General features: G+C 52.3%; 1 protein-coding gene across 1 annotated transcript in view; it reads right to left on the bottom strand.

The window, feature by feature from the left end:
- Positions 1-11795, bottom strand: part of TOGARAM2 (TOG array regulator of axonemal microtubules 2) — a 59572-nt gene that overhangs the window by 44903 nt on the left and 2874 nt on the right.

The raw sequence follows: 11795 nt of genomic DNA, 5'->3' as shown, positions 1-11795 counted from the left end.
ACTAAGGAATAAAAATTCCAACTATGAGGTACTGCCAGGAAACTTTTCTTTAGTTTTTTTTTTTTTTTTTTTTAATATTTATTTATTTATTTATCTGGTTGCACTGGGTCTTAGTTGTGGCAGGCGGGCTCCTTAGTTGTGGCACGTGTGCTCCTTAGGGCACGGGCATGGGCCAGGGGTCACCGTGGGCAGGCGGGGGGCAGCCGAGGGGCAGCCAAGGGGAGTCCAGAGGGAGCGGGCAGGAGGGCTGTGACACCATCCATGAAGTAGGAGGTAAGACCACCGAGCGTGAGAGCAGTGAAACTCTGGAATATGGTGTATTCTGACCCCAGAAAGAAAAATCCTGTTCCTTTTCCCACCCACACCCCAGTCGGAGGCGGTCCATCTTTGTTAGCCTGAGGCAGAGCCGATTTCCACAACGACTCTCAACTTCCAAATGAGGACTCAGCCACTGGTCCCAAGAGCCTCCTCCACCCAGAACCAGGAGACTGAGGCCCGCACCCGCCAGCCCCTCTGTGAGAGGCATCCAAGGGCACCCCTCCTCCCCGCCAGTGGCTCCAGCCGTGACTGGCACATGGGCCAGCAGGAAGGCAGTGCACAGACGAGACTCACCCTCACCGTAACTGCTCCTTTCCTAGGCCCCTTAACCAGCTCTGGAGCTACGCCCACTGGCCCCCCTGCCGTCATGGGATCAGGTGGGATCAGTACTCCTGCAACCCTTCTGTCCTCCAGACAGTATCAGGTGTAGGTCAGCTAAGCAGGCCCATGGTAATTTAAAGAAATGCAGACGGAGGCTGAACACAGTACCTGGCACATAGTAATAACTCTCAATAACAGCTTGTAGCATGAATGAATGAATGAAGAAAGCAAAATTAAAGCACATCTTGACACACAGTCTTGTTGAGAAGAAACTAACTGAAGGAAAGTAACGTTTCTTATTTCCGTGCTGCTGTGTACCAGGAACTGGGCTATGTGGTGCTAAATATTACGCCACTTAAATTTTGAATCAAGTAACAAGGCAGATATTCTTGTCCTCATTTTCTAGATAAGAAGACTGAGGCTCAGAGAGGTTAAGTAACTAGATCAAGGCCACAGAGCGACTGAGTGGAAACATTAGGGCTGATGCCCTCTGCTCTCGGAGGTACTGGAACACGGTACTCCAGAGCGGACACTTAGGAGTCTACAGACTTGGATTAAATTCCACCCCCCGCTAGCTGTGTGACTTCACACGGCTAAACTTCTCTGAGCACGCAGCACGTGACTAAACTTCCCCTGACCCTCCATTTAACTGTAATGAAAGTCACACTGTCTGCCACACAAACTTATTGAGAGTATTCAATAAAATAGGACAAGCACTTAATACTGTGTCTGGCCCCTAGCAAGCACTCGATAAACAGCGGCTATTAATAATATTGTTTGTTTAATAACAATTTTACTGCACGTGTTCAGATGTTCAAGGAGAGGGAAATGTCCTTTTTGAAAGTCTCCTAGGTGAGAAGAGGCCTGGCTAAGGCTGGGTGGCAAAGATGTCCTTCCGTTGCATGAGTCCCCTGGGTAAGCAGGAGGCAGCAGGCACGCCGGGGTGGGACAGGCCTGCATCTCAGGGACCTCCCGGGACAGGGTGGATCTCATGGTCAAGAGCCCAAAGCAGTGCTTCTCAACCATTTTCATGCCCGGCACAGCTGAGGGACGTGGTCTGCAGTTTGTAAAATCTCAGTGTGTGTTCTGGAGGGCTGGGTGGACTAGAGAGGAAGGGGACAGCTGCATAATGTCTAGGTCTGTGACATGTGGGACAGCCTCCCACATGCTCCCCTGGAATTCTGATATGAGAACCCCTGGTTTCAAAGATACGAGGAACCTACGTATGAGAGGAAGTTTTATTTAAACTGTGTTTGAAAACTAACGAAGGTAGGAGAGAAGCAGAGCTGCCCTGTTTGATTGTTCAGGTTGGGCACTGCACAAGGGCATCATAATTAAGGGGACACCATTCACACTGCAGATTTGTATATTTATTATAGCTCTTCTCTGATGAATAAAAGTAAAATGTCTTAAGAGAGAGGCATCTTTTTCTAACTCACACAAAAGCACCATATGAGCAAGCGGCAGCCCTAGTGACAATGGGTACGTAACATATCTATAAATTTACAAAGCCCAAAATCTTCTGAGCCTTCCCCCACTCTTGTACATCATGTTGATGCAAATATAAATTAGAGATCAGAAACTGTGTTGGCAATTTAATGAAGTTTCACATCGTGGGAACAGGATGTGCCTTTACCTGCTTCTCCTGCCACTAAATTTCAAGGTGCAAAGGATCTCGGAGGTCAGCTAGCCTCCTGGCTGGTAGAAGAGGGGCTCATGAGAGGCTGCATGACAAACCCAGGAATGTCAAGAGCCAGTGCCTACCAGGGCCCCGCATCCCTGCAGGCATCATACTAGCCACCAGCTGGCAAGGCCCTGAACAGGGCTAGGAAGAAAGCTTCCTTCTCCAAAACAACAACTTCCCTGTAAGAAGCTCAGAAGACTTCACAGCACCAGCTCTGTCTTTCTCTCAGTGGCCCCAGGAGAAGGCCAACGCTCCTTGACCAAGAGCTGGAACCTTACACTTGCCTCTCCAGGGCATATGCCAGGTTTTGCCTGAGAAATTGAAATGGCTTCTGTGGAAGGCTGTTGTTTTTTTCTGTCCTTGTTTAATTGAAGGGAAATCCAAAGCCCAGGAAGGGATGTGAGTGGGGCCGAGAGCAAGAGGTTTTGAAGCAGAGACCAAGTGGAAATCTCAGACCTCCAGACAGCTGCTCTGGAGCCCAGGTCTGCAGCTCAAAGATCGATGACAGAGAAATGTTGTGGATGAGTGATCGGTCCCCCAAGAAGGAGAGTGGGAGGGTGGGGACAGAGGGGCAGGAGGACAGAGGGGAAAATGGAGGTCAGTAAACTGAGCAGAGTGAGGGGGCTAAGAAAGGGACCAGGGGAAAAAGGGCACCAAAAAGGGAGGAAAGTGGGGAGGAAGAAAGGCGAGGGTAGGTGCTCATTTCCTAATCATCACGGAAATGCAAATTAAAGTCAGAATGAGAGGCTACCACCAGTCTGCAGAGGTTGGCAAAAATTAAGATTATAGACTACCAAGTGTTGATGAGATGCAGAGTACGTGTGGCTGGTGAGGTGCAAATGGGCCGACCACTTGGGAAAGACCCTATGCCCAGCAATTCTACCCCTAGGTATCTACCCTAGAGAAAATCTTGTATGTGTGAACTCAGCAGAAGTAGGAGGATGTTCATAGCGGTTCTGTTGATATGGACAAAATGTGGAAATAATCCCAATGCCCAACAGGAAAATGGAGACATAAGTTATGGTGTATTCGTGCCATGGAATATTCCAGGGCAATGGAAATGAACAGACCAGTGCTCTACTCAACACCACGGATGACTCCACAGCATAATGTTTAGTGAAAGGAGCTTAAACACGGAGGACTCTGTGGAGTGTGACTCTGTCTAGAGAAAGTTCAAAGGAAGACAAAAAGAGCATTTAGAAACGCATACATGGGTGGGAAAGCCTTATCGAAAAGCAAGGAAAAATGAGGATGCGATTGGCCCTGCGGGGAGGGAGACAGCTGTGCTAAGGAAGGGGCCCACGATGGGGTTGGTTCTGGGATGCTGCCAGGGTGTCTATTTCTTGACCTGGTGGTGGCCGCTACACAGACATTCGCTCTTCTTTAAACTGTTTTTGAGTTTTATATAGTCTTCTGTTTGCAAGAAGTTGAGCATCAAATAATCAATTTCCAAGTATGCAGACTGGTGAAGAGAGTCTGGTGCCTCTGAGGTGACCCTGGGGGCAAAGGGAGGCCTTCAGACGTAGGACTCTCCGCAGCTCAGCTTGACGTCTCCCCATGTCTTGCTTCCACTGCGTCCTCTTTCTTCAAATCTGCTAGACCAAGGCTCCAGGGGCTGAAACAGAGCCAGTCCTGGGAAGCAGTCAGCCTGGGGTGGGAAAGGCTACAGGCCCTGTCCTGCCAGGACGTGGTGGAGAGCAGGGAGGGGCTTGCTGGGCTCAGGGCCAGCCCGGTTACCTGCCCCTGCCCACCCATCTGGGTCCGGCGCTCTGTGTGCTCCACTCCTTACATGCAGCCCCCAGGGAGGCATTATTTAACGCCCCCACTTCACAGGTGAGAACACTGAGACTCAGGGAGGAAAGAGCTCAAGTCCACACAGCAGGGAAAAGGTGGAGCCAGAATTCAAACCCAGAGCAGAGCCCCTCCAAGGCTTGCGTTTCACACGAGCTCCCCGCACCCCTCAGCTTTCCCCACGGCCTGCACGTCCACCCACGTCCCCCACCAGGGAGCCTCGGCTGGGTGGGCACCTGAGCCATGTGGCATTACCCCAAACAGAGAGCTCTGACAGAGGCCGTGGCCGGGCAGGGGACAGCCCAGGACAGCCCCTCCTTCCGCGGCTCTCTGCTCGGAGAGCAGCAGTCCAACCACCTCTTCCAGAGTTGGCACAGCAAGGCCCAGAGAGAGGAAGGGGCCTCCTGGCAGTGACTCAGCCTCCATCATGGCTTGATGTCCCTGCCCTCACCGCACCTCGGTCCTTGCTCCAGACCAGCTCCTGGACACCCCTCCAAGGACCTCAGGCATCCTGACTCACCTTCCCATCCCATCCCATCCACGCACCAGCAGCCTTGTGGACACATCACCTCTCACCTCTCTGTCCAGAGGCCAAAGCCCTGTCACTGGAGGAATCCAGGTTCCATGGTCTCTCCACAGACGATGCTGCCTGTGGGTCCAGGGAAGCAAAGACGAGGCGGCCGCACTCCTGGCCTGCCCTGGCCCCGGCCCAGCCTTGCAGCCCTGGGCTGCAGGCGTCCTGTCTGGGCGGGTGCTGGGGGCGGCCACTGGCCCTGCTGCTGGCACTCTCCTGCTCACCACCAGGCTATCCTTGAACAAACGAGGCTGCGTAGCAACAACAGCTCCCTGTGTGAGGGAGAGAGGGAGCCAGGAGACGTTTCTCCACAGCCTCGTTTCCTCCAGGGCTGGGCCCTCCCAAGTGGCCAGCCTGTCCTGTGGGCTGCCAGAGAGAGAGAACGCCTGGCAGCCAAAGCAAGGGCCAGCACAGCAGGCTTGGGCAGGGATGCCATTGGCATATACTCCTGGTTTTGCTGCAGTTGGCCTCTGGGTCCTATTCTGGTTCAGCTCTCAAGCTGCTTCTAGAGGCTGAAGGGCAGGTAGTATAAACATCCAGGCCTTGGCAGCAGGCAGGGCTGGGTATGAATCCTGATCCTGCATCTTCCAGCTGTGTGACCTCTGGCCAGTACGTAACCCTTCTTAGCCTCAGTTTCCTCATCTATAAAATGGGGATAGTAATAGTACTGACTTGATAGAGTTGCTGTAAGAATTAAATAGGTGGCTGTAACACCTTGTGATTCTATCTAGCCCATCAGAGGCCCTCCATCACTGTTCATGTCCTTCCCCAGAAATACTTGCATAGCAGGAAGCCTATATGGCCTCCTCCCAAACCAGATTCCACGGCCCCAACTTTTGGAAAGCGTGAACCCTAGCAGCCCATGTGTGTTTCCTCACTGAGCCCAGGCACTTGGACAGAAATCTCAGGCTGGCATCTCCCACCCCTCACCCTACTCCCTTCTCACCTTCACCATCCAAGGGGCACAGGGGGAGCCGAGCCTCTCTGATTTTACACAGCTGTGCGAAGAGCCACTTGCCCAAAGACACTAAGAATCTTTGCAGGCAGATCCCCCCACGTTCTTTACAGAGGAATAGGCAGGCGATGAAATACAGAGCAGAGGGAGCTGGCTGTTCACACATCCAGGAGGCCTGGCCGGCTGAATGACACATGCCCAGGGCTTGCCGGCTGAACCCGCTGCCAGCCTCCCCAGCACCTGCCTGGGGTTCTCTCCTCTCCTCTGAGACACCACTGCAGCCGGGCCAGGGGGGACCTCTCCTGACGAGCAGTTGGAATTAACCGAGCTCAGGAGGGGCCGAGGGGGGCCAGGCGGTGAGCACGGGGAGCAAGACCCTCCACGGCAGGCACTGGCCCCGAGCAAGAAGCCCACTGGGCTCCGTGAGGAGGCTGCCTTCACTACAGCCCCTCAGGAAGCAAGCCGGCAAGTGGAAGCGAGCTCCTGAACTCCCTCCAACAGAGGCCCCCAAAAGGAGACGCTCCCCCAAACCAGGGCCCGTGGCTGCAAGGGGTGGGGAGAGGCTTCCTCGTGCTTTGCTTTGGATTCCCCCTGTGAGGTTGGAAGGTACGAAGAAACTCAGGTATGAAGAAACCTGGGCTTACAGACGGGGAAACTGAGGCCCGGCATGGTAAGCCCTTGCCCGAGTCCCGCAGCTTGTAAGTGAGAACAAGTCATCAGAGGGAATGCCAGACAGGACTGGGACAGGACAAGGACAGGCTCTGTGTCCCTCAGCTCCACCCGGGGCGGGCGGAGGGGCTGTACCTCCCCCTAAACCCATCCTCACATCACAGAGAGAGTCAGAGCTTCTGAAATACAGACCCGATGGTCGTGCCCAGCTGCACACCCCTCGTGGCTCCTAGTGTCCTTGGGGTAAAGGCCACACTCAATACCACAGCCAACAAGCCCCTCCAACCTGGCCCCTGCTCTGTCCTTCAGAAGCACCTCCCTCCCTTCAGTAGCCACCATGACCCCTGCTGGAAACACGGGAGAGACCAGTCTGCCCTCAGGGGCTGAGTGACAGAGACCCAACAGGTGACCACCTCTGCACCCCTGCATTACCTGTAATAAGGGAGGCGCCCTTTGCGCAGCCCTTGGAAACCATAGCTCCGAGGCCACACTGGATCCAAGGCAGCCACCGTGTGACTGCAGGTGAGGAACATGCTCTCAGATCCCCCAGAGCCCCACGTGCCAAGCAGGGAGGCAGGCAGCTCCCCTCGCTTCCTGGGGGGTGTGAGCGACCGCGGGAAGCTCTCCGCACCCCACCTGGCATAGAGCAGGCACTCGACCGGGTCACATGCTCACCATCGCTGTGACAATGTGATGATGAGAGGGAGCTGGGGCCATGAGGTACGGCGTCAACCTGAAACCTGACAGCCTGACGGGTAAGGAGCTGGCTGGGTGACAGCAGGGGTACGAAAGGGCCTGATCTCCAAGCCTGGGGCCCCTGTGAGTCCGGGGAGTTGGGAGGTGGGAGACGCAGAAGTGCCATCTGGAAGCTTTCTGGTGACTCAGTTGAAAAGAACACAGAAGAAAGGGACTCTGATCTCCTGGTCCCAGGGAGTTGTTGGTATTTCCAGTTTAAACACTCACTTTCGTACCTAATTTTAGCTTCTTTCTTAAAGAAGCCCCCAAACTGTTCAAGCTTCAAGCCTCACAAAAGCAGGCAGACTCTCCAGAGAGGCCTGCTAGCAAGGGAGGAGGCTCTGGAGGAATTCCAGGGGGTGGGAGCCTGCAGGGAAGGGGTGGAGGGAGGAGAGACCAGATCACAGGGCCTTCGAAGCCACCTTAAAGTGTGTGCGCTCACAGGACCCACACATGTGGCCCTTAGGCTTCTGGGTACCCAAGAAATAGCTGCACCTGGATAGCACCGGCCCCCCAAAACACACACACATATGCTTGTCTGCCTGGTGGATCACTAATCATCTTTAAAGACACAGCTCGTGATGGGATGAACTGAATCTCCTAAAAATTCATATGTTGAAGTCCTAGCCCCCAGTAACTCAGACTGAAACCTTATTTGGGAATAAGGTTATTACAGATGTAATTAGCTAACCTAAGAGGTGGACCCCTAATCCAGTATGACTGGTGTCCTTATAAAAAGGGGAAACTTGGAAAAACACACACACACACACACACACACACACACACACACACACACATAGGGAAACTGCCATGTGAAGATTGGAGTTATGCTGCCACAACCAAGCAACTACCGGAATCCAGGAGCGAGGGCTGAGATGTCCTTCCCTAGCACCTTCAGAGGGAGCATGGCCCTGCCAGCAGTTTGATTTTAGACTTATGGCCTCCAGCACTGAGAGACAATACATTTCTGTTGTTCTGAGCCGCCCAGCATGTGGCGCTTTATGACAGCAGGCCCAGGAAACTAACACAGAGCTCAAACATCCTCTCCTAAAGGAAGCCTCCCCTACGCTCCCTGCAAAGGTTTGAGTGCAGCCTGTCTCCCGCTCCCCTCCAGGACCGCTCTCCCTCCCATCACCCGGCTCTGTGCTGATCAGCAGTCGGAGGCCCACCTCTCTGGGCTACATGAACAGACCCTCCTGCCCTCTGGCTCCCTTGGGATTGGCCAATAGAGGCGAGAGAAGAGAGACTGGGGTTTTATTCCCCCCACTTCCTCCACACAGTCCTGCTGGGCTGGCTGCACCCCTCACCTGAAGGTCACAGCTCTTCACATGAAGGTCATGGCTCCTGATAGGCAGCCCTCTTCGTTTCTGAGGACCTATAACTACCCCTTTCAAGCCTACGGGTGATGGAGGTGCCCAGCATGACCAGCCGGCTGCTGCACTGCCCCCGTGGTTTCTCCACCTCCTGCCCTCATGATGCTTTCCTCTAATCACCCCCAGTACGAGGATGCTTCTGTCTCTGGCCAGTCCCCGCGTTCCTGTCATCACACTGACTCTCTGCTGAGCTTGATGACTCCGTGTCTGTGTCCCTCCACATTCTGCGAGTTCCCTGAAAACAAGGACTGTGAGTGATTATTTACACACACCCAGCACGGGGCACAAGGCCCAGCCCGCCCAGAGGCACTGAATGAGCACTTGACATGAATGAATTAAATGGACTAACCGACTGTGCAGAATCACAAGCCAGGAGGAGAGCTCCTGGAAACAGCAGATGAGTCGGCCCCACCACATCCACAGAGGACTGCCCTCGCCTGCCCAGAAAGCAGCTCAAGAAGATCTCAAAAACGGATACTCTGTCATTTTCTCTGCTGATAAATTTGGCCAATGGAAGACAACTACATGTTGACCCTATTCCCTCAATAAAAATTTCACTGACGTTCCTCTAGGCCCTTGTTGATCTGTAACATGAATTAAACTGCTTCTGTGTCCAGCAGTGTCAAGGACTATATGTCCTGAGCACACTTTCCATTGTAAAGTATCTGGATGTCCTGGTTTAAATATACAAAGAGGCTTCTAAATACATAGCTGGACTCCTTGCAGGGGCTTCACCGAGGGGTGCAGCTGCCCACACTCTTCCTCACTCCTGGCCTTTGCTCATGCTGTTCCTTCCACCTGGAAGGTCCTTCCCACCCCTTTACATACACATATTGTCCCTGGCCAGGTCCTGTTCTCCTTTGGGGAACCCTCCCTGACTCTCCAGGGTCTCCTCTGCTTCTCTAGCCCCATGATAGCTCCACTCAGCACACTGAGCCATAACTGTCCACCCCAGCCCGGCCCCCAGCATGCGTGCACACACACACACACACACACACACACACACACACTCTCTCTCTCTCTAGGCTGTGAGCTCCTTGAGGGCAGGGTCCAGGTCTTTAGATACCCTAGAACCAGCTCCAGCCAGAGTGCACAGCAGACACTCAGCACCCATGGTGGGAGTAACAGTATGAAGGAGAAGAGATGGTTAGGGACACAGAGTTCCCTTTCCCTGCAATGTTCACTGCTCTTCCCTGGAGCAGACATTGGGACTGTTATCTCCAGGCTACAGACCAGTCTGGGCACCACACACTGGAGGGTGGATGGGGGCGGGGGGATTCTAACCTCTTGGCTGGCATTGTCCCATTAAAAACCAGCACTGTCCTAGCCACACAGGAGGTTAGGTCACATGGAACACGTGGGACAAGGCCCCCATGGTGGGGGCCCTGGGAGGAGAATGCCAGGCTCCACTTGTAAAGTGAATTAACCTTCTTCTATTTCCAGCAATAAAAAGGACTAGATGCCCTGAATACACTTCCCATTGCAAAGTATCTGGACGTCCTGGTTCAAATATACAAACAGGCATCTAAATGCATAGCTGGGCTCTGTAGAGACAAGGGCCTCCCCCTGTCTCTGCTTCAGGTCCCCACCTCTCAGGATAAAGTGAGTCCAGACCAACAATGACTAGCATGTGACTGAGCCAAGGGTTCCAGATAAGGAGACCAGGGAGTTAGTCCCAGTCCTGACTGTGTCATCAACTTTCCTGTGTGACTCCTGTCCTCCCCAGGCTTCCAAACTATCAGTTGTGAAACAAGGGGATCAGACACTGGATGACCTCCAGGTCTCTCCCTCTCTGACACCCTGTATTCTGGGTCCCGCCCCAGGTTGAGGAGAAGGGCTGGAGGCTCCCTCCCCTCCACATGCCACACACTCCCACACAGAGGAACAGAACAGCAGAGGCAAGTTGGCACTGTTTCTAGACTGACACTTGGGCTGACTCATCCTCCCAAAATATCACTTTTGTTCCATCTTACCCCAGCCCACCCCTCAGGGCCCAGCCTGTGCGAACCTGGGAGGCCCTGACCACCACAGCCTGGGTGGGGGTGGTCAGACACTGCCGAGGGCACAGAACAGGCCCCACCCAATCGGCATCCCCTTCTGGGCTGGCTTGTTTTCTGGGAAGTTCCTGGGAAACTCCAAAAATAATATATGCAACCCAAGCCTCAGGGTCAGAGAGAGGACCGAGCCAAGCCCTTCCTATTACAGATGAGGGAAGATGAGGGAAACTGAGGCCCAGAGGGTCACAACAGAAATCAGTGGTAATGACAGGACATGGACCAAGGCCTTCTGATTACGCTGCCATGGGAAGGGGCATGAGGGAGGATCTGTTCCTTCAACAACAGATGGATGGATGGATAGATGGATGGATGGATGGATGGGTGGGTGGATAGGTGGGCAGAGGAGAGGGAGGAGGGTGGGAAACTGATATGTGAAGGAATGAGTAAATAAATAAATAAAAGAATGAATGTACAGAAAAAGAGATGAAGGGCAGAGGGAGGAAAAGAGTCAATAGGTGAGTGAATAAGTCAGGAACTAACAGGGGAAAAGTATTTGATACATTTTATAAGAACATGCAAAGAAATAAGAAAATTCTTAAAATGCTCTCATATTTCCAGTTTGTGAAAATTTATGGTCACATACTGATGATATATGCACATTTCTGTATGTACGTTTTTCTTTTTAAGTCTCCACCCAGCGGGGTCCAGTGGGGAATGGAATTTCTACCCGTATTCATTGGCAATGAGGCAAGGCATGGCAGTGTGAGGCAGTGCCCTGTTTTTACTGGGATGGTGTGAGTGGGGTCCAGTGAGAAACTGAACATCCATCCCCACCTGGATCTGTGGGCTACACCTAAACAGGGTAACTGCCTGCAAAAAAAAAGAAGATTAAATAGGATCTAGAGTCTCCCAACACAATACCCAGATGTCCAGGATGCAACTGAAAATTACTCATCATACCTAGAACACGGAAAACCTCAACTTAAATGAGAAAAGACAATCAATGATGTAACACCAAGGTGATATAGATTATATAACAAGGATTTTATAGCAGCCATCATAACATGCTTTGATGAGCAATTATGAACATGCTTGAAACATAAAAAAATAAAAAGTCTCAGCAGAGAAACAGAAGATATAAAGAAGAGCCAACTGGAAATTTAGAACTGAAAAATACAACTGAAATAAACAACTCAATGTGAATATGACTATGGCAGAGGAAAGAATCAGTAAACTTAAAGATAGACCAATAGAAATTATCAAATGTGAATGACTGAGAGAAAATAAACTGAAAAGAAATGAACAGAGCTTCAGGGACCTGGGGGATTATAACCAAAGATGTAACATGTGTGCTATTGGGTGAAGAGGAGAAAGAGTG

The sequence above is a fragment of the Lipotes vexillifer genome, unplaced genomic scaffold (genome assembly GCF_000442215.2).
Source record: "Lipotes vexillifer unplaced genomic scaffold, Lipotes_vexillifer_v1.1 scaffold717, whole genome shotgun sequence".
Lineage (NCBI taxonomy): Eukaryota > Metazoa > Chordata > Mammalia > Artiodactyla > Lipotidae > Lipotes > Lipotes vexillifer.
The sequence above is the reverse complement of the archived record's forward strand: the minus strand, read 5'-3'. Positions and strand labels throughout refer to the sequence as shown.